Source organism: Dendropsophus ebraccatus, chromosome 10 (assembly GCF_027789765.1).
Source record: "Dendropsophus ebraccatus isolate aDenEbr1 chromosome 10, aDenEbr1.pat, whole genome shotgun sequence".
NCBI lineage: Eukaryota > Metazoa > Chordata > Amphibia > Anura > Hylidae > Dendropsophus > Dendropsophus ebraccatus.
Window position 1 is genome coordinate 74,839,776 of NC_091463.1, and position 24,430 is coordinate 74,864,205.

General features: G+C 42.9%; 1 long non-coding RNA gene across 1 annotated transcript in view; it reads left to right on the plus strand.

The window, feature by feature from the left end:
* The first annotated feature begins 1,285 nt into the window (after window positions 1-1,285).
* Window positions 1,286-24,430, plus strand: part of LOC138802644 (uncharacterized) — a 46,285-nt gene continuing 23,140 nt past the window's right edge. The window contains exon 1 of the long non-coding RNA XR_011364795.1: window positions 1,286-1,356. This is a non-coding gene — a long non-coding RNA (uncharacterized lncRNA). The remainder of the gene's footprint in view (window positions 1,357-24,430) is intronic.

The window sequence follows — 24,430 nt, forward strand, 5'->3', positions numbered from 1 at the left end:
TCATTTCACTATGTCAGCAATTATGGAAAGTGAAGAGAGTCCATCATCTCTTACCACTGACTAGGCAAAGCCATTGGGTCTCCTTGGCCCTCTCTTCCCTGCAGCTACCAATACTCACTCCTAAAGCTACTGCTCTATAATGGTCCCAAAGTATGGCATATAATCTTAAAGGACTTGTATTACCTAAATTTTCTTTTGCTGATTAAAAAGTTGTTCTTCTGCTTCTACTTTCTGACTGTAAGTTTTTTATTTTACTTTTTGTTCTTCGTCATGGAGGCTGCCATATTTCCTTAACTGTTCTTAACAGCATTTATTGAGATGCTTTACAGCAAGCCTCATGGACATAGACGACAATAGACAGAGTCTGTCCCCTTGAGATGAATGTGAAACATTACTGTGGCACAGTATTTCATCCTCAGTCCTGACATATAACAAGGGAAGGTACTCCAAGAGGATGGGGAAAAAATCAGCAGACTGTAAAAAGAAAAGAAGCATACATGAGAGAGCGTGTGGCTGTATTAACTGCGATTTTGCAGCAAAGAAAGAATTCAGAAGAGAGATCTATAACCAAATCCAAGAGAGACGGTCAACCAGGTCAATTCGCTGTCTGCCTTAGGGCTAAAATCTGGGACAAATGGAAGGCGACCTATCACTTTTGCCACTGTGACCTTGCATCAGAAGGAGGGGTGCTGTAGCCCTTATGGGGCAGTTTAAGGACTGCCTTGAGCATGTATTAGGCTGTGTGTGTTAAGACGTCTAAACCGTGACTGTGGACTGAGTTGCCCTGGGCTGGCCTGGAACCAAGCTATAGCTATAGCCAAGAACACATTGATTGATCACACACTGTATAGCGTGGTGATAATGCACAGTTCTGGGTACTAGACGAGATTCGCAAGTAGCTAATGGCAGGTGAACTGGTACAGAGAACTACTATAGAGATGAGATATTATAGACTGTTATATCTGCTTAACATGTCAACATTTGCCTGGGTATAAGGAGGTAGGGGGTAGCCACCATGAGGACTGTGAGTATTGTGTATTCTATTGGTGACACCATAGTCTACTGCTGGTAGATGTGGCCACTTAAAGACGCACAGAGACACATAGGGGGAGATTTATCAAACATGGTGTAAAGTGAAACTGGCTCAGTTGCCCCTAGCAACCAATTAGATTCCACCTTTCATTTTTTCAAAGTGTCTGTAAGGAATGAAAGGTGGAATCTGATTGGTTGCTAGGGGCAACTGAGCCAGTTTCACTTTACACAATGTTTGATAAATCTCCCCCATAGGCTTTAGCAGATGAGGGCCTGGTGTGGCCAGACTCTAAGGGGACTTCTTGCAGTTGTCTAGGTTCCCAGGTGAGGCACTACATACCTAGTCATACACATACAATAGCTGTCCACTGAAGATGGGGCAATGCTTCATTGCATCCAACAACATAATTGGCCATTATCTCCATGGGGAAGTGAGGATGATGTGGTGCTGTGCCAAGACAGGAGAACTTTAAAAAAAAAACCCTCTCAAATGCTAGAATATGTTTTATAGAGACATAGAGGGAGATGTATCAAACTGGTGTAAAGTAGAATTGTTTTTGTTGCCCCTAGCAACCAATCAGATTCCACCTCTCCAGAGTGGAATCTGGCGCCGACCGTCCGATTGTTGCCAGGCTGATAGCATTTCAGCCTGTTGAAAGACAATGATCAATTGACACCGTGCATGTCGACTGATCATTGTCTTCTACTACACTAAATGATTATTGGCCGTAACGGCCGATAATCGCTTTGTGCAATAGGGCCTTTAGTCCTACCCCCACTTACTATGTGCCATCTTGGCCTCTCTGCTGCTAGACAGAATTGCCCTAACAATAGACAGTGGACAACAGTTAGTGGCCAAGACTCTGGGGCTTTTTTTCTGGTATAAGAAGTTATTTTTGGTAAATTAAGTAATTTACTAATAAGTTAGGAATCAATTGAGCTATCACATATAGGGAAGTTTGTTGACAGTGACCATTTAAGCCACATTGAGATCACACCATGTTACCACACAAGATACAAGTCGTTTGCAGTAGCTGGTATCTTCTAGCTGATGTTGAATCAATCCTTGAAATTCAAAGTAAATCCTTAGCTCAATTATCTCCATCATCATCATTATAATCATCATCATCATCATCCTCCTCCTAATTAACCTCTCTAGTGTTTGGTATTAATTATAGGCACAATGCTCAGCAGTGACAGGATACGGGCGGAGAACAAGCCAGCGGTGCAGCTGTGCTTATAGAGAGGTCACATTCACACCTGGCCCTGACACCTAATCCACCCAACCACATAATAGAGCAGATTTTAAAGTTGTGTTTACACGTAATGATTATCGTGCGAATTTGCGCGATAACGATCGAATTCGAACGATAATCGTACGTGTAAATGCAGCAAACGATCAAACGACAAACGAGAAATCGTTCATTTTGATCTTTCAACATGTTATCAAATCGTCGTTCGCAAAAAAATCGCAGAAAGTTCCGTGTGAACAGTCGTTCGCCGATTTAACCAATGTGTGAGATAGGCTTAAGTGATCGCAAAACGATTTTCCGTACGATATATCGTACCGTCTAAACGCTGATCGTTATGAAAAAAAATCGTTACTCCGACATCGTTAATCGTACGATCGGACCAATTATCGTTTCGTGTAAACGCAACATAAGATGGTAAAGTGATGATTTACACCACTGGTATGTTTTGTAACATTAGTAGATAGAGTGATCTCTCTTTCAGCCTAATAAGTTGGTGCTATATATGTAAAGAAATTATTATTATTATTATTATTATGACCCTATTCACTTAAAGGAGAAGTCCGGCCAAAATTAATTTTTGATATGTTGTTACTTATGAAAAGTTATACAAATTTCTAATGTACATTAATTATGGGAAATGCACTTATAGGGCTATTTCCCTTAATTTAGTAGATCAGGAAGTGTTAGAATTCTCTCAGATCCAGTGACGTCACGACGAAAGGTGTAATTCCTATGGAAAGTCCAGCAGGGGGCGCTCTCTATATAGAAGTCTATGGGACTTTATTGTTTCTATGGATTTCTATGTAATGTAATGTAATGTAGTGTACAGTGTGCTTTATTGAATGAATACATCTATGGAATACTTTGGGGAGCAAGTGTCCTTGCTCCCCAAAGTATTGCATAAATGTATTCATTCAATACATTAGGATATCACAGTAAGCCCGCTGATCCGCCGCATTCCCGCCGCACGCTGATCCGCCGCATGCCGCATTCCCGCCGCACGCTGATCCGCCACATTCCTGCCGCATTCCCGCCGAACTCCCGCCGATCTGGACCATATACACTGAACTACAGCTCCCACTACAGCTTCCTGGTGTCCGCGCTGATGCATCGGGAGCCGGTATGTATGGGGGGAGAGCGGCGGCCAGGCAGGGAGTCAGCAGTGCTATAGGGGGAAGGTTCCCGGAAGGAGGAGGAGGGGGGAGCGCTCCTATGTACTGAGCGGCTCCCCCCTGCGCCCGGCGGCATAAGCAGTGGCATCGCAGGCAAGTGATATCCATTACCAAGCTACAGCTCCCATCACCTGTTATACTATAAGCAGATGATGGGAGCTGTAGTTCAGTGTAAATGGCCCGGATCGGCGGGAGTGCGGCGGGAATGCGGCGGATCGGCGGGCGGCGGATCGGCGGGCTTACTGTGATATCCTAATGTATTGAATGAATACATTTATGCAATACTTTGGGGAGCAAGGACACTTGCTCCCCAAAGTATTCCACAGATGTATTCATTCAATAAAGCATACTGTACACTACAATTACATTACATAGAAATCCATAGAAACAATAAAGTCCCATAGACTTCTATATAGAGAGCGCCCCCTGCTGGACACTCCATAGGAATTACACCTTTCGTTGTGACGTCACTGGATCTGAGAGAATTCTAACACTTCCTGATCTACTAAATTAAGGTAAATAGCCCTATATGTGCATTTCCCATAATTAATGTACATTAGAAATTTGTATAACATTTCATAAGTAACAACATATCAAGAATTAATTTTGGCCGGACTTCTCCTTTAAATGAGTAATGAAGTCATGCAACACAATGTTGCGATCAGGAAATACTATGTAGCCTTAGCCTAAAAGAGTCGTCCGAACCCACTGGCAGGTTCAGCCAACTTTAGTGTTGGTGTATGGGTACCATATTTAGTGTTAAAGCGGTCATACCTCTTCAATATCTGCTGTCCAACACCATCCTGCCCATAAACAGGAACGTTTGGCCGCACTGGCTGCAGCTTATCTCACTCAGATTTTCCATCATGCCCTATCCTCACTGACATCATCTGTTAGTGGTTGATTGGGAGAGCCCCATACAACTTTAGACCAAGTTCACACTACGTACTTTTACAATAAACAACGCCCGATGTTGCAAGTTGCCGCCTACGGAACCACGGCCATAGTGTATACACTACGGCCGGGGTTCTCTGCGGCCACACAAAATAATTGATTGGTATATTTTGTGCGGCTGCTATTTATTGAACCCGGACGCACAAGATGTAAATTACGGTCGTACGTTACATTGTGCTCTAGGGCTAATTGGAGTGTGGGCACACCCAAATGTGCCCACATTCCAATTAAGATGAAGTAATGTCCGTGTGAAAATCCGAGACATCGGCCGTTGTTTGACATGTCAGACAACAGACGATGTTCATACAGCGTCTGAACCCGGCGTTATGCTGTGAGCGGCAGGTACGGCTGACAAAAGTGTAGGTTGTATGGGGACATTTAGGATGCAGCCAGCATGATGTAGCCAAAAGGCAATAGCCATTGGCTGCATAACTTTGTTAAAAAAATTGTACGGCCATTGGCTTCTCATATGTCAGCTGTGTGTTCTTGCCCGTGGTTTTTGGGCAGCTAATGCAGTTGAGTGGCTGAGCATTAGAGTCATGTGCCAGATTACTTGGGGTCAGCCACTCTACTTGAAAATGGACTAGAAATCTGTGGAAATGTAAGCCAGCCATGAGATGTCACGAGGAGGAGTACCTAAGTGCCCGTTCACACTACGGAAAACAGGCAAAAATACTGAGCGGAATCCCCACCCGCGGACTCTGCTCGGATTCCCATCTAGCTGTTTCAATGGGATGCCTTGTGCGCCTCTGCTTTCCATGCCTCTCCGTTGACATTGACATGTGAATTCCTTGAGTGGAGAGGTGCGGAAAGCAAAGGCGAGATTCTGAGCGTAGTCCACGGGTGGGGGTTCGTCTTGGAATTTCCGCCTGTTTTTCGTAATGTGAACAGGCCTTGTGATGTATTTTGAATACATTATTTTACATGAATTTTGCACATTTTCTTAACCACTTTGCAAATATAAAAATATAATATAAAATCACTAGTGATAAATATTACAAATTGATACTTCTCACGTATTTCCAGTCCAACCACAATTCCAAAAAGTACAAAATCTTTTATTTCGTTTACTCGCATGTTTTCATAAGGATGATCTAACCTTCTACAGATGATAATTTATTCATATCCAGCTCCAAGAATTATTTTTCTGGCCAAAATCAAAGCTGTAGCAAAAGCTTCTGTTCAATCTGCATTCTCTATGAGGTCTCGGATGCACCCGGAAAAAACGTATTATTAGGTTCAGTGAAATTGCTGCTCAAAAAGGTTTACAAGATCTTGATCTCCTTGTTAGGATGCCATTATACGGAACATTTTTTAGGTGTTTAAAAATGCATTCAAAACATATGTGAAAAACACAGGTTAACACTATGGGATTTTACTATGCGGGTGGTGGGAATAGAGCAGAGAGGGCTCCGTAATAAACAAAGAAGTGCTAATTTCTGCAGGACATACAGCAGATGATAAGTACTGTAAGACAAGATTTTTTAATACAAAAAATAGTTAAAGTAAATTACAAGTCTCTGGCACTTTCTGGTACCAGTTGATATGAAAGAAAACATTTTGGGGTGAACTACCCCTTTAGGAAATTCACGCTGCCATGCATTCTTCTCCCTGCTTTGTGTCCATCAGACCTGGACGGTCCCATAGACAACGTGTTTTGCGGCCGTCCAGGTCATATAACACAGTCGGGAGTAATTTCACTGATTTCTCCTTGGTGATTCTCCTGAACACTCAGACCCTGACTGATTAAAGGGGAACTCCGGATAAGGAAAACTTGTTTTCTATTAAAAGTTATATAGATGACTCTATATAATGTATTACCATACCTGTACGGTTCTGCCACACTGGTAGCTGATAGAAATCCAGGAAGTGAAGAATAATGGCCCCTGTGCCAATTCACATTGTCTCCTGTTCCCACTGCTCTCCCACCTTAGGAGACAAATATCCCATGCCTCTGTCTCACATTGTGTGTGTTTGCTGAGATCAGGCTGATGATGCAGACAGGGGGCAGGGCGTGATCTCCCAGGAGGCTTGGCTGGATCCCCCAATCACCATCTCTGACCAGCCAGAAGCAGGTGCAGCACTGATTTCTCTGATTGTGCAGACGTGTGCACACATGTTGGAGTGTCATTGCAGTACTGCAGTGTATTCACAAAAATGATGCAGTAACACGAGTAAATGAGGCTCAACTTCAAAGATAAAAGATGCTTAATCTTAATATGTGTGTGGAAATGAAAAGAAAAAAATTCTAAATGTTCTTTACTTTATTCCAATATCAGCATTACAGGTAGAGAATACAGCGTGCTGTGTGGTGTTACAGGTAGAGAATACAGGGTGCTGTGTGGTGTTACAGGTAGAGAATACAGTGTGCTGTGTGGTGTTACAGGTAGAGAATACAGGGTGCTGTGTGGTGTTACAGGTAGAGAATACAGTGTGCTCTGTGGTGTTATAGGTAGAGAATACAGAGTGCTGTGTGGTGTTACAGGTAGAGAATACAGTGCCGTGTAGTGTTACAGGTAGAGAATACAGTGTGCTGTGTGGTGATACAGGTAGAGAATACAGAGCTTAGTGGTGTTACAGGTAGAGAATACAGTGCTGTGTAGTGTTACAGGTAGAGAATACAGTGTGCTGTGTGGTGTTACAGGTAGAGAATACAGTGTGCTGTGTGGTGTTATAGTTAGAGAATACAGTGTGCTGTGTGGTGTTATAGTTAGAGAATACAGTGTGTAGTGTGGTGTTACAGGTAGAGAATACAGCGTGCTGTGCGGTGTTACAGGTAGTAACAGTGTGCTGTGTGGTGTTACAGGTAGAGAATACAGCGTGCTGTGTGGTGTTACAGGTAGAGAATACAGTGCTGTGTGGTGTTACAGGGAGAGAATACAGTGTGCTGCGTGGTGTTACAGGTAGAGAATACAGTGCCGTGTAGTGTTACAGGTAGAGAATACAGCGCTGTGTGGTGTTACAGGTAGAGAATACAGCGTGCTGTGTGGTGTTACAGGTAGAGAATACTGTGCTGTGTGGTGTTACAGGTAGAGAATACAGTTTGCTGTGTGGTGTTACAGGTAGAGAATACAGTGTGCTGTGTGGTGTTACAGGTACAGAATACAGCGTGCTGTGTGGTGTTACAGGTAGAGAATACAGCGTGCTGTGTGGTGTTACAGGTAGAGAATACTGTGCTGTGTGGTGTTACAGGTAGAGAATACAGTGTGCTGTGTAGTGTTACAGGTAGAGAATACAGTGTGCTGTGTGGTGTTACAGATAGAGAATACAGTGTGCTGTGTGGTGTTACAGGTAGAGAATACAGTGTGCTGTGTGGTGTTACAGGTAGAGAATATAGTGTGCTGTGTGGTGTTACAGGTAGAGAATACAGCGCTGTGTGGTGTTACAGGTAGAGAATACAGCGTGCTGTGTGGTGTTATAGTTAGAGAATACAGTGTGTAGTGTGGTGTTACAGGTAGAGAATACAGCGTGCTGTGCGGTGTTACAGGTAGTAACAGTGTGCTGTGTGGTGTTACAGGTAGAGAATACAGCGTGCTGTGTGGTGTTACAGGTAGAGAATACAGTGCTGTGTGGTGTTACAGGGAGAGAATACAGTGTGCTGCGTGGTGTTACAGGTAGAGAATACAGTGCCGTGTAGTGTTACAGGTAGAGAATACAGCGCTGTGTGGTGTTACAGGTAGAGAATACAGCGTGCTGTGTGGTGTTACAGGTAGAGAATACTGTGCTGTGTGGTGTTACAGGTAGAGAATACAGTTTGCTGTGTGGTGTTACAGGTAGAGAATACAGTGTGCTGTGTGGTGTTACAGGTACAGAATACAGCGTGCTGTGTGGTGTTACAGGTAGAGAATACAGCGTGCTGTGTGGTGTTACAGGTAGAGAATACTGTGCTGTGTGGTGTTACAGGTAGAGAATACAGTGTGCTGTGTAGTGTTACAGGTAGAGAATACAGTGTGCTGTGTGGTGTTACAGATAGAGAATACAGTGTGCTGTGTGGTGTTACAGGTAGAGAATACAGTGTGCTGTGTGGTGTTACAGGTAGAGAATATAGTGTGCTGTGTGGTGTTACAGGTAGAGAATACAGCGCTGTGTGGTGTTACAGGTAGAGAATACAGCGTGCTGTGTGGTGTTACAGGTAGAGAATACAGTATGCTGTGTGGTGTTACAGGTAGAGAATACAGCGTGCTGTGTGGTGTTACAGGTAGAGAATACAGTGTGCTGTGTGGTGTTACAGGTAGAGAATACAGTGTGGTGCGTGGTGTTACAGGTAGAGAATACAGCATGCTGTGTGATGTTACAGGTAGAGAATACAGTGCTGTGTGATGTTACAGGTAGAGAATACAGTGCTGTGTGGTGTTACAGGTAGATAATACAGTGTGCTGTGTGGTGTTACAGGTAGAGAATACAGTGTGCTGTGTGGTGTTACAGGTAGAAAATACAGCGTGCTGTGTGGTGTTACAGGTAGAGAATACAGTGCTGTGTGGTGTTACAGGTAGAGAATACAGCGTGCTGTGTGGTGTTACAGGTAGAGAATACAGTGTGCTGTGTGGGTGGGACCACAATGAAATGATAAAGTACTGCAAATAATTCAATAACACAATGAAACTGCAATGTGTGAACACAGCCTAGATGCTCTGCAACAGATTTGGGTGGGGAATGTGCAGGGTGGAGGACTGTGATAAACAGCTGAGGGAAAGCATTGCATTCTGGAACCTGTAGTACTGTGTACAACTGCTCAACCAGGAAGTACAGAAACACAAAACAGAACAACCCCCCCCCCCCAAAAAAAAAAAAAAAAAATGGATTTTTGGTAGTTTTAAAACTGGAATAGATAGGTAAGTAATGCTATATGCTTCTGCAGAAGTTTAATTTTTTTTAACCTCTACCTGGAGTTCCCCTTTAAACTTTTTGCCAAAACTCTGTGGCATGTCAAACTTTTTTTTTGCCACAACGAGTATGTTTTATCAAATTTTGGTACTCTGCTGACCCCAGCATATAATTATGAATAGATTCTCCAATAACTTATTCCTTATGTAACATAGATGAAGCAATAGTTTTATGAATGGAGGGCTTGGTGGGATCCTCGAAAATCTCATTCGGGTGGATGGTACAAGAACTGATCAGAAAACCCAATCATCCACCCTTCACTCCTGCAGCACAGAATAAATAGCTTCTTCCCCTCTAACATAGTCTTAAGGCCCTATTACGCTAAACGGCCGTATTTGGGCGATTATTGGTCATATGCACGATGTCGGCTGATCGTTGTCTTTCAATGTCTTTCAACATGTTTAAAGACTTACGACTAGGATAGCAATGATCTGCTGCCGTCGCCCCATGCAACAGGAGCGGCGGTAGCAGACAACCGCTATCTATGGGCTGCCCTGGACAATCTAAAGATTGGCTGGGGAGCCCCTGCCGCAGCTCCCCGTGGCCCCCTCGCACTCACCAGCTCGCTGTTGGCTTGTGTAATAGAAGCTTTAGTACTATGTCTACAGGTGGTGATTGTCCTGATTATGGGGTGAGTGAACAGATGACAGTAGCGAAGTATGTAATTCTTCTCTACCGTCAGTTTTCTGATAGGGGTCCATACATTGGGGTCCTCTAAGGAATTTTCCCCCATACAGATCTCCACCAACAGATTCCATAACAGCTTTAGTAGATCACTGTGGACAGTCTTCTATAACTCTATGTATAAAGAGAGAGTTTGTATTGTTCTTGATTATTTTTACCACTTTACTGTTTTTGGATAGCTACCATAAAGGCTTATTTACATAGGGGATTATCAGCGAAATATACTCGATATCAAGCATTTAATTTAAAAAAATATATCTTCACCTGAAATATAACCAGGAAAGAATTATAAATAAATGTTCACTATTTACTGATCTACGTTCACTAGAATTCACCTTATGACTAGAATTGTATTCACTCCTGGATGTCATACATACTGTGTAATGTAATAAATCAGGATGTGCTGGTATCACTACATGATGTTGTCATTTTTAATTTTTATCCTGTCTCCTATAGCCTTTGTTTAGTTGATATATATATATATATATATATATATATATATATATATATATATTATCATTCAATGCAAAGAAATCAAGTAAGATAGCTTGATACATTAGTCTTGCAATACAAACCCACCCCCTGCTAAGTAAATGTCAAGAATCCTCATCACTTCTTTGTCTATATACAATATACTTTATGTCTTAGTTCTCTTCTACTAGAAACCTAACACACTCCATTATATCTGGAAAGGTCAAGTTTTGCTACTTTAGACATGAACATTACACTTGTCTATTCCTATTGCATGTTATGATCTTAAGAGGACACTTTAATCAAGGGATTTGGGGTCAGTCAGGGGTTTCTATACAGTCTACATAATAATAGTAATAATGATGACCTGATAATCCTGTGATCACTGTCTTTTCTATAAAATCTTAATAAAGTACCACCGATAAATGTAACATACATCCTATCACTCTCTATCTCTCATGGTTAAGCACATATGGAGAATTTCTAGAGCTCCATGTTCCTTAGTATGTTCTGGAGTCACCATTACTGGTCCTTTACTGTAGGTAACGCTAGTCAAGAACTAATATCCAAGCACGCTCCTTACTCTGCAGCCATCTTGTTTTTCGGTACAATAAACACTAATAAGCAGAATTCGGATAGGTTCTCCAAGTTCTTCTAGTTGTTGGATAAGATCTTCTAATTGATGGATGTGGATTCTTGTACTTGTTAGTCTAGGTCTTCTTGTGGGTGTTTTAGAAGTCCTCCGAATGCTAGCTGGGATCTTCCTTTTATGTATCTTCGAGGTTTTAATCAGACATTGATTAAATCGAAGGTCACTGAACATATTGTCTATTGCATGTCTGCTGTCTTTGGGGTTTTAATCTGCTTCGGGGGTGCCATTTGTAATCTTGGGACTGCTGTTCCAGAGGGTGATAGATGTTGAGAAGCCGTTCCATTGACATTTTCTGGCTCCTTAGTTGCCTTCCCAACCTATCTCTGACTTACAATGCCAGTTTCCTCAACCTTTAGTTGCCAAATGTGTAAAGATTCAACCACTGGACCACCAAATCATGGACCTCTGTAGCCATCTACAATAGCTTATTAATGTCCGTAGAGGATATGCCTCCTATACATCAGTGGTCAAACTGTAAGAAAGGAGAAAAAATGTGTCAGGGATGGGGAGGCAGGGACAAAACGCGACAGTGAGCCCTAATACCGAACCCACCAACTGTCCCTACCTACTTGCCACAATCGGCCCTAGGCAGCCGCGGACAACCACAAAGACGTTCCCTGTACTGAATACGTGCACACAGAACAAGACAGACAAACAAACACAATATCACATAGTCAAACAAGCAAGGTCAGAACCAAACGGGCAGCGTTGTACAAAATCAGGTAACAATCGGATGGTCAAAAAGTCAAGCAAGAGGTCAGGTAACGAAGTCGAGCAAGCAGAGGGTGTTAGGACGGCTATCACAGGAATAGACAGGGGGAGCTGGGACCAGGGTATGAAACCTAATAGCCAGCGCTGGGAGACTGGCTTAGCTTTCTTTTATGATGACCAAGAGCCCAGTCCGGATCCCCATTGGACCGGCACTCTGATCTTCCAGGTTCCAGACAGGTGGAGAAACCAGTCAGTCAAAAGACTTACTCAGCTGATTAATCAAGTCTAGCAGTGATCAATTTAACTCCTGCATTGCCAGGAAGCTGAGAAGCAAGCGGGTGTGTCACACAAAAGTAAAAACAGGCCCAGTTCACACCAGGCTACTGCACATTCCTGACAAAATGGTTGTGTAGTGTACTGTGTATATCCACACTAAGTTTGCCTCATAGTTTGTCTTTCCTTCATTTTTGTGTACTTTTAGGGTCCACAACTACTGCAACAACATTGAGTTCAGACATTAGCAGGCACCATTCCTTTTGAACAAAAAATACAGAACCTAAATCTGATCAGTCTGTTCCCTAGCAACAGATCCTGGAGGCAATGGGTGACAACCCTGAATACGTTTAGATCTTTTTAACTAAGATTGTCACCTAGCAATCTGAAGGTAGTGCTGGAGGACTCATGTGAGGTGTCAATACTTACACCCTTTAATTTCTGCACTGAAGATGGTCTCTTTTTTCAGGTACAGAATAGTATATGATTTTTTTTTAAATGCTGTAGAGTTTTAAAGTAGTAACACATAGTAACATATTTAATAAGGTATAAAAAAGACAAGAGTCCGTCAATTTCATCTACAGAAACCCTATTGTGCTGTCATGAGGCAAATGCCAATTCCTGCATCACAGGGAGAAAAATTCCTTTGCGACTCCTAAATGGCAACCAGAATAAATCCCAGGATCAGCATCCTATCACACGTAATCTAGCAATATAAAATCCACCGAGAACATGTCTCCAAATCATGGGGGGGAGAGGGGGGTCCCCTGGCAGCTTCTTCCCTTTCCACAGGCTCTGATTGACACTTATCACTTTCAGAACTGTGAGTATCCTAAAAAGCTGCGGCAAAGTGAATGACATACAGTATTATTGTACACACCTAACATATCAGTGTTGCATACTGCCTGTAGTTTGGGAAACTGATGGCAGCTTCACCTTAGGGGTGCCTTTACACAAACAGTATCACAGCGGATTTAATGCTGCGAGTTCCACAGGGAAATCTGCTGCAATACTCTGTAGTGTCATATATATTTTTTCATTCCGCTGCGAGAATTAGAGATGAGCGAACCGGCCATGGTTCGGGTTTGCATGAACCTGAACTCTCGTCTTCTAATTCCCACTGTCTGCCAGCTCCGTAGAGAGGGTGGATACAGCCTGAGGACCACCTGGAAAACTGGGATACAGCCATAGCCATAGGCGACTCTGTACCCACAATCTGCTTCCCCCAAACCACTTGAACTGTTGGATAGCTGCTTTTAACCCAGATCAGTCCTGGGGTCCGTTTGGCAGGTGATGCAGTTATTATCCTAAAAAAACTCATTTTTAAATTACAGCCCTGTGTCAGATTGGCGTGGCCTGGTGTGTCTGTACCCTAGGACTGCACCGCCTCTCCCGCCCTCCTCCCCACCCTCCTCATCATTAGGAACGCCCCCAAGCTGGATTTCTCCTAATCATTATTTGTTTAAACACACATGCTGGATCGTTAAGGCCCATGTGCAGTGTTCAGACAAGTGATGATTAGGAGAAATCCTGTCCAGGGGCATTCCTAATGATAAGGAGGGTGGGAATGAGGGACGGAGGGGCGGTGCAGGCTTAGGGCACAGAGACTCTAGGCCACTCCAATTTGACACAGCTCTGCAAGTTGTTTTTTTTAGAACAATAACTGCATCACCTGCTGAATGGACCCCAGGACAGATCTTGGATGAAAAGCAGCTATCCGAAGGTACAAGCAGTTTGGGCGGGACAGATTGTGGGTACAGAGTCACTTTAAAGTTGCAGCTGCTGGACTAATAATACATTACCTGCTCGCGCTTCCTCCTGCTTCTCCAGCTCCCGGCTTCCTGACAAATCAACAAATCAGTGGCTGCAGTGGGACAGAGCACTGATTCCATTCTCAGGTCCCAACGGTCAGATCCCCACCAGTCACCTTGTTATACATAGGGGATAACAAGCTGAGATGAAAAATAAAAAAAAAATGGGAAATGAATAGACATGGATGTGAGGGTATAGTTGGGGGGTTAGGTTGGAGGGGGCATTAAACAATAACTCCATAAGGAGAGTATTAGAGAGGGACAGTATTCAGCTTATGTTACTGTATGTGGGAGATAGAGAAGTCGCCTCCATCTCACTAATTGGATCCTTTATCTTCAGCTACTTTTTTTTATTTTCTGCTATATATCTCTGACCGGAGTCTTGCTGGTATCTCAGTGTAAATGGATCTTTCATTCTTCACCCTTCTCTCCCCATTGTCATCTCCTCCTCCCTCTCAATCAGTTCTATTCTCTTCTTTCCTTCCAATGTAGAATTAAGTCTTGCATATTAAACTGTAACTGTATTAGTTTATAAGGAACTGTTGCTATATGGTATGTGGCGCAATATTGGGCCCTACCTTGGGTGTTTGCAAATTTTCATATAGAAATATGCTTTGCACCACCGCCCCTAAACATATATATACAAAAAAAACCACACACTATATACACAATAATACTAGGCCCATGCTGGTGTTTCATTCAGTCCAGTCCAGGTTATCAATTTAGTCTGCCTTCACAAACATGTGTACATTGTAGGTACAGCGTTTTTAGATTTGTCTATTGACTTCCACCAAAAATTTGGCCACAGTGTTTTTTTTTTTTACTAGAAAAAGGCAATGTTTTTTTTTTCATTGTGTTTTATTTAGCTTTCTCTTTTCTTTAGTAACACTGTGGTGTTGTCTTCCGGTTTTCCTAGAACCAGATATTACTAGGAAACAGCTGGAAAGAATTTATAACATCTTGAGGACAACTCAAGGATTAGAGGGATTGTAAAGGATTAGGGAAACATAGCTGCTTTCTAACTTTCTGCTTTTTCTGTGTTGGGGTCAGGTCTGATATTGCAGCTTTATAGGCTATACTTATAATCTTCTAAGTATTTTAAATATAGCAGTAATTAGGGATGGTCCGAACCCGCCGACGTTCGGGTTCGGCTGAACCCGAACGCTTGGCATCGGATTACCGCTGTCTACCCGCTCCGTGCAGCGGGCGGACACAGCGGGAGGACCGCCTGGAAAACTGGGATACAGCCTATGGCTATGGCTGTATCCCAGTTTTCCAGGTGTTCCTCCCGCTGGATCTGCCCGCTGCACGGAGAGGGCAGACAGCGGGAATCATTGCGGATGGTTCGGGTTCGTACGAACTCCGTACGAACTCGGTTCGGACCATCCCTAGCAGTAATGGAATTAAAAAAATTTTTATGTTTGCGTCCATACTGCAATATCACTTCTGCATCTTTGTAGCACTTTCATGCTACCGTGTTTCCCCAAAAATAAGGCATCCTAATTAAATAAGACACCTCAACTAATCTACCAAGTAGCCCAAAGTAAGGCTCCCCAAACCCGAAAGTAAGCCACCCCTCATACGTAAGGCCGTCTACCAATACCCAACGCCACTCACCCCCTCCCTCTGCGTGATTGTCCCGTGCCGCTCACCCCTCTCCTGTGCCACTTACCCCTCTCCCTCCTGTGTCGCTCACCCCTCTGTCTCCCTCCGTGCCGCTTACCCCTCTCCTGTGCCGTTCACCCCTCTCCCTTCCATGTCGCTCACCCCTCTCCTGTGCCGTTCACCCCTCTCCCTCCCGTTTCTCTCGCCCCTCTATCTCCCTCCATGTCGCTCACCCCTCTCCTGTGCCGTTCACCCCTCTCCCTCCCGTGTCGCTCGCCTCTCTATCTCCCTCCGTGCCACTCACCCCTCTCCTGTGCGATTCACCCCTCCCCCCCCCCCGTGTCGCTCACCCCTCTCCTGTGCCGTTCACCCCTTCCCCCCCCCCCCGTGTCGCTCACCCCTCTCCTGTGCCGTTCACCCCTCTCCCTCCTGTCAAGCAGAAAAGCTGGAGGTGCACTGCTCTAAATGTCATAACATATATAAGTACAAATTAGAGAACGGGTGCACAGAAGCCCGCATACCAAACAGAACACTAGAGACAAACAACAGTAAGTATGCAAAAAGGGCGATGGCACACCAAAAATGAAAATGAATATGAAAATCTTTATTTAAACAAACTTTGAAGCATGAAGGAAAAACACTTGGAAAAAGTTAAAAACACTTAAAAACAGAACACTTAGAAACTTGCCTCTTCCCCCCCCCCCTCCTGCCCTTCACCACATATTTTTCCTAGGTCTCCTGTGTTCTATTCCATCTAGGTGCTGCATGTTTGTTTGTTTGTTTTTCCTTTGTTTGCCAAGGGTTTCTTTCCCATGTATGTGAATGTTCCATCTATTTCTCATGCACTTGCACTTTTTGCTATATACGAATCATTTCATTTCAGAGCAGGATCCTATTTGTGATTTGGGACTAGCATTATGTTATTGGATGGGGTTTGAGACAGTTACTTGGAGTATATGGTTCTCCACTATTGGCCCTGAGCACATGATTACAATCAAGGTCTCTTGTTCTGTTTTTAAGTGTTTTTAACTTTTTCCAAGTGTTTTTCCTTCATGCTTCATAGTTTGTTTAAATAAAGATTTTCATATTAATTTTCATTTTTGGTGTGCCATTGCCCTTTTTGCATACTTACTGTTGTTTGTCCCTCTCCCTCCTGTGTCGCTCACCCCTCTATCTCCCTCCGTGCCGTTCACCCCTCTGCCTCCCCCCGTGTCGCTCACCCCTCTCCTGTGCCGTTTACCCTTTTCCCTCCCATATCGTTCAAGGTAGTCCTGGTGTAGGTAGAAGTGGACACTGCCTTGAAGACTTCTGGTTCAGGCAGCATGGAAGTGGTGACAGGTTTCCTTTAATGTAGCACCCATACTTTAGAGAAATGTCATCCGAACCTGCCAGTTTTATTGAGACTGTTTAATTTGTACAGGGCCTCCTGCTATCCCCAACAGATGATGTGTGCATGTTGGATTTAGTTAGTTCTTGGAGAGCGATAAGCCGCCACCAGAGGAATCTGACAGCAGCTCACCCCTCCTGTCTCCATTCACAACACAAGAAGTCTTGGCCTAGATGTGTATGAAGGGATCAGGGGAGATAGCTGTCAGCTGAATGCTATCCCATGTGTACGGGCCCCTTAAGTGTCGACTCAAATTTCACATTCTTTTGGATTATTATTGTGGTACTATGACAATGTATTAGATATTTTTCAATATGCTTGACTGCAGATATTTTATTTATATTTCATGCGCTTGTTATAATAAATTATAATTTATTATAATATAATTAAAATAAATTTCTTAAAGTAGAAGTTCAGGGTCGGACATTATTTTCAAAAGAGCCGGGGAGGAGGTGGCTTCCACCAAACATTTGGTCACAGTGGCTCCTGAAAAAAAAAGTCTAACCCTGGAATTTTCCTTTAAATGTGCATTAGAGTGATTTTATTATATGATTGCTACTGGAATTCTATGATGGTACTGTTTCCTCTATTACTGTTTTTGTATGTTTATGCCCTTTTACTGTGGGCTATGAGCAAGGGGGTCTATTTAGTTGCACTGATCCATAAAATAACCTGTAGAATTTTCGGTAAGGTGAAAGGCGCTAGCCCTGGGTTAGCCTTGCTTCTCTTAGAGGGTGTATAGCTTAGAGTGAAGAAGAGAGAAAAGCATATAATCTTCCTCCCTCCACATAGTTAGGTCTCAAACCCAACCGTCTGGAAATCCATTGGAAGACAACCAGTCAGAACATGGGGACGTAGAACATGTCCTTTCTTCAGTTCTGCACGTCCCTTTAGGGCACCTTTTTCCCAACTATTTACAGCCAATTTCAGTACCAGATCTTTGACTTTACTGATGTATTACTTACATTGTTTTGTGCAGCCGATTCAGAGATATCCTTCTAAATAACACAAACAATAAGTAGTCCTCTCTATTATGTGCATGAGCCCAGTAGTCCTGGATATTTATGAGAGGTAAAAAAACACCAGCTGCTGATTGGAAGTTATTTATAGGCATAGGCAGTCACCTGTCAATCAGCAGCTGGTGGATGGTGGGATGGGTGTGGCAAGAATCCTATTCTCCTGCATATTAGGAGAACAGCTGAACAGAATGATGTAAGTAATACAAGTACCACACAGCATTTCTGTCATTAGTTTATGCTGCCCTCATTTAAGGAACCATAAACCTAGTGACAGATTCCCAAACACACACAGCAGATACGCAGCAGATACGCAGCAGATACGCAGCAGATTTGATACTGTGTTCAGTTATTTAGATCTAATCTGCTGCGTATCTGCTGCGTATCGCAGCAGTAAATACGCAGCGTATAAGCCGTGTGTGTTTGTACCCTAAAGAAACAAAATTCTAATCCTGTAATAAGTATGGTGATTTTATTTTCAGGTTTAAGTTATCACTGCCTATGCTGACTTCTCCTCTATGGTGCGTTAGCCATGTCCTTCATTAACTACCAATCCCAGCATGTGCTTCTAGCTTCCAGTTCTTATTGCAGGACATACTGGAAGACGATTTCCACAAGGGTTCATAGGCCACTGGTTGTCTCTACCTAGGCCGCTTATTGTTAACTATTCTCTTAGGTCTCGCCCCAATTACTGTATTTCCTCATTATTTCTAGTATTCGTCTTCAATCAAGGCCCCGTTCAGCTTTTTCATTGAGATTTTATCTTTCATTCTCTTCAATCTTTCATTCTCTTTATGTCTCTTGGCCCTTTGTTCTCTTCTCCAGGCTCTCATCATTCCTCCTGGCTGCTGGTTCTAGCTTTCTGGGGTCTCGGTCGGTTCCAGATTCCCCAGAGGATGAGAAAGTCGAGTGATTTTAGTTTGACATTGTCACTAATTAACTTTCTGTGTTAGTTCTGCACTCTGTACACGCAGTATAAAATGAGGATTCCTCCTGATAATAATGCAGTTCATTCCAGCTAATATAACACGGGGGCACAGTACAAGCAATATCTTCTACTTCTCTGGGAGATCTGAACCTGAATGTAGATGGTGTCACCGCAGCAAATCAATGATCTATTTATAACCACTGAGTGCAGTCATTCAATGTATGGATTTTATATATCTATTGTAAAGCCCCCCTCATGAGAAGGCCATGGCAGGGTTCAATAGTTTCCTTGATTAAGATGATATAACCAATCCCAGTAATTAAGTAAAATATATCATAAGGATTGCAGATCATCTTCAGTTACCCTTCAACTTAACCCCGTTCCAGTTTATAGTCATTCATAATTATATTATGTTATGTACTGGCCACCTCAGAAACATCATTGTTATATACCCTATTTATTCTGAGATAATATAGGGGGATATTTATGAAAGGTCAGGCAGGGGCGTATGCCAGGGAGAAGGCCCAGATTCAGCCCTTCTCCCTGGCGTACACCCGCTTGATGGGCGCAGCAAGACGGGGAGGAGGCATGGCCTCGCTTGCAGGTGTAAATCATGATCCAAATTTACACCTGCTGGAAACAGGTGTAGATTTGGTACACAGAAAAAAAGACAAATTTGGTCAGCTCTCCCAGAACACCATTCACACTAGGCAGGAGCACGTTGTTATGGCTGAAGTTGCAAACACACAAAAACTGGCATAGATTTGGTACGCCGGGCGCAGTTTTGGGTGCCCAGCTTGCGCCTCTTAGGGAATTCTGACAGGGAAAAGGGGACAGGACCTACACTACAAAGTTGGTCTCTGTTCATTGCATAATGGGGGTGACCTGTACATAGTTGCCAACAGTCCTGGTTCTGCCAGGACTGTCCTGAATCTGAGTAGACAGCCCCGGCAAAACCATGTCCCGGGTATGTCCCAAGAAGCTGTGCCCCCCGCCGCGGGAAACCCCACCCCCTTCCAGAGTGAGTGATGTCACTCATGCAGAGCAGGGAGAGGAGTCCCTCGGGGACTGGAGGAACAATATTGGTGAGGTAAGTATAGCTTTTTTTTTTTTTTTTTTTTTTAAATACAGATGAAGGGACAAGAGGATGCTGAAGGGGGTACAGGTATGACGATGAAGGGACAGGAGGAGGATGACTTGGGAGGTGATGTCATCTGCTCTCCCACTGGTCCCAATACTTCCATGACAGACTCGTGATAACAATGAAGGCACCCTCAGCCAACCACTGACTGCAGCGGTGTCCCATGTAGTGAATGGGCCACCGAGACACTAAAGAAAACATTCTACAGCAGTAAAACCCTGTTACTATAATACTGCCCCCAATGGTCAAATCAATGGACCCCAGTATAAAGATTTCCATATGTGACTAGAACAGCTTTATTGCTTGGTAGATTTCCCAGCAGCTGGAGGTTATTGGGACTCCTTTGATTGCATGGCTGAAGTAACTTGCACTTCCTTATTGACCATAAAGCAGTGAGGCGGCATCTAATGGAGGAAACGTTCTGTGCCCCATTCACAGCCCTTATACAGCCAGATTGTGGCAGCACATGTTTTATGACTCTGCAATGATTAAATGTCTGTCCTGTTTCAAACAAAGCTTATTCATTATTGTTTTTTTTTATATATAGTTTTTATAGTTTAGCATTTTTAAGAGCTTTTGGCTTGCTGTCAGTAAATTCAAAGGCTTATTCAGAGGCTAGAAAGCAATGCAGACCAAGGCCTTATTACTTCGGTCCGCGCATACCTGTAAAACCTGTAAGAAATCACTTTGGTTAAAGTGGTTATCCAGCGCTACAAAAACATGGCCACCATGCCCCACTCTTGCCTCCAGATTGAGTCGGGTTTGAAACACTTTAATTGAAGTAAATGGAGCTTAAAGGAGTTATCTAGAAAAAATCTTTTTCTTTCAAATCAACTGGTGTCAGAAAGTTATATAGATTTGTAATTTACTCCTATTAAAAAATCTGAAGTCTTCCCATACTTATCAGCTGCTGTATGTCCTGCAGAAAATGTTCTTTTCTTTCCACAGTGCTCTCTGCTGACCTCTCTGTCAGAGACAGGAACTTTTCAGAGCAGGAGAGATTTCTATGGGGATTTGCTGCTGCTCTGGACAGTTCCTGGCCAGAGATGTCAGCAGAGAGCACTGTGTCAGACTGGAAAGAAAACAACATTTTCAGCAGGACATACAGCAGCTGATAATTATGGAAAGACTTGAGATTTTTAAATAAAAGTAAATTACAAATCTATATAACTTTCTGACACCAGTTGATTTGAAAGAAAAATATTTTTGCCGGAGTACCCCTTTAAGCAGAAAGTATGGACTCCTGACTCTGGACGTGCTTTGTATTGTCTTACTAGCAGTACAAATATGAACTATACATTGTAGCTCATAGAATCTAGTATTGCATTCAGGAAAGGGCACAGACTGTGACACAGGGTGCTCTGCAGCAAGCTGTAAAATTGGTAGATAACCTAGTTACATACAGATCAGTTGCACGGTATTATGTCTATATATTGCGAATATTGCAGGCTCCTGTTTTGAAGCAATATGAGATGATCTGTGCTCTTCCTACCTTCACCTCCTGTGACATTAATTGTATTGGGGAGAGATGCGGCACAGTCATTAGCAGGTTCAGCCTGGAGGTGAAGACCTCTAATGTTATCTTAACAATTCTTCCACCCGCACGGGAATTATCCCCGGAAAAAAAAATAAAAGGGAAGAAAAAGAACGATGCAGAAGGGAAGTTAATAAAAAAAAAAAAAAAGAGATATCAGTATAATGCATGCCTAAGCTAAGTGGAACTACATATCCCAGTAATCAATGTTAAATGGGTACTCCGGCGAATATGAACACACACATACATATATATATATATATATATATATATATATATATATATATATTAAAATCAACAGAAAGTTATACAAATTTGTAATTTATTTCTATTTAAAACTCTCAAGTCTACCAGTACTTATTAGCTGTTGCATGCCCTGCAGCAGTGGTATATTCCTTCTAGTCGGACACAGAGCTCTATGCTGCCACCTCAGTCTGTGACAGATTGGAAACAATACACAGGGCAGTTTCTAGATCTTTTAGGCAACACAGTGAATTTTGATAAAAGCAACCTCACTCAGTTCAGCCCCGGGAAAGGAAGGGGGGCTTTTATCAAGATTTGGGTTACTAGGAAGAAGCAGTGTGTATTGTGGCATAAAGCAGTGCTGCACCCCTACCTAATAATGTTCTACTGAATACAAAAACATCATTCAGTGGCTCACAGGTGACGTCTTCTTTGCTTTGAGATGTCATTTTCCTTTTCAAACAACTCAAAACTAAATTAGTGCCTTAACAAATCGGGGATACCCGGCTATTCCAAACTTGGTCTTACACCCACAAAGGGCCAGCAGCCCAAACAAACCGGGATAACCCCGACTAACTAATAAAACGTAACTTTTATTAAATAATATAATGAGAAAATACAAGTGAGAATGTGAATTAAAAACACTACTCCACAGTCAACAACTATATGTATATAAGTCCACTACCGGTGGTACTAGTTAATGTCTGTGTTAGCTGCAGTCCAACAAGAACAATGTGACTGTGTTAGTAGCACTTAAAATCTGATCACCGCCTCCACAACTAGTTTCACTCCTAAACGGAGCGTCTTCAGGTGTAGGGCTAGTGGCGGTGTCCCTAGCATCATAGGATCTTATATACCCTAATGTGTCAATGACCCAAACAAGGAGGAGTAATAAAAGCACCTATCAATAAAGGCGTATGATAGTCGTGGTAAAGGGGACTCCCCTTCATAATGATTGACACGCACAGGTACCACTCACCTGCGTTCACCGTCACGTGCTACATCATCAAAGTCCGCCCATAGTAAATGCTGCTAAGAGTCATAGGGCAAATATAAGTCAGCCAATACAGCAGGTCCATACTTACATCCAATGACGCTCACCCGCTCGATAAGGACGTCATCTAACAGGGCCACGGACGCAGAATGCATGACCGGGCCGTCCACGTCACTCGCGCCTGCGCATTAGGACCAACTCCACAACTGAATGAAGCGAAAGTCCACGCATGCGCAGAAGACAGAGCTCAGAAGCTCGATGTCCAATAAAACTCGCGCATGCGCGCGGACTTATAAGATCAGCTTACTAGCTCAAGATACATTGGAAACTCGCGCATGCGCACGGACTACAACCTGCCGTTAGGAACCAATAAATCTAATAAAAAATACATATTCAATTAATACACCAAGTGCTTATAGAATAACAAATTCTGGCAAACATGATAATAAACAATAACTAATAATCAATATAATGCCAAGCCACAGAAAAAAATCACACACACTGACAGACTCACAATTCATATACATTTACTTAACATTATAGAGATAACAAATTATGGCAGACATAGTAATAAGCAGTGACTTATAGTCAATAGGGTGCCATGTCACAAAAATAAATATACACTAATAAAAATTAGAATGAACCTCCTCACAATTAGTATATATAATAGGGATCAGACACACATATACATTACTTAAAGCAAACTAATAAACAAATAAATGCCAGAGAAACAGAAACAAAAACTCACTCCAGTGAATAAATATAAACAAATCAATGCTATTAGAATCATAAAAATGCGGCATAAGAGAAACCTTCATTAAGACCTTTTGGGCTCAGGCTCGAAAGACGAAAAATCCATCTCGCTTCTTCACGGAGAAGCTGTTTGTCTAAGTTACCCTTACGGGGCCCCAGTGTCAACTGACATATGCCCCACATCCTAAGATGATTATAATCACCATTATGAAACGCATGAATGTGTCTAGACAATGGTGTATCCTGAGTGGTGCGAATGGAGCTGAGATGCTTAGACAGCCGTCTTCTCAGCTCCTGGATGGTCTTCCCAATGTAGAGTTTTTTACAAGCACATTCAATTGCATATATTACACCTCTAGAGCTACAGTTAATGAACTGTCTAATAGTATATATCCTGCCATCTACTGGATTCACAAAATCAACTGTCTTGGGCATATACTGGCAAAAAGTGCAATGTCCACAAGGAAAAGAACCAACTATGGAGGGATTCCTCACGATGCGTTCACTTGACAGATGACTGTGCACAAGTAAGTCCCTAAGATTCTTACCGCGTCGATATGTAATATTAGGCCTTTGCCCCACTACGTCTCTAACATCTTCATCCGAGGTCAGGATTCTCCAATGCCTTTCAAGAACCCTTTTAACCTCCACCGCATCCGCATCATATGTGCCAATACATCTAATTTCTTTCTTAGTTTCCCTTCTCATCCCTTGACCACTGGTCAAATTGGCCAGCAGGATCGTGCGATCACTCGAGCACGCTCTATGGTATGCTTTTTTAAGGGACTTTTTGGGATAACCACGAGTAGTAAAACGGGAGTATAGATTTTTGCATTCTCGTTGGAAATCTTGTTCATTGGAGCAATTACGCTTGGCACGAAGATATTGGCCTGTAGGGATCCCACTTTTAAGTGGAATAGGGTGCCAACTTG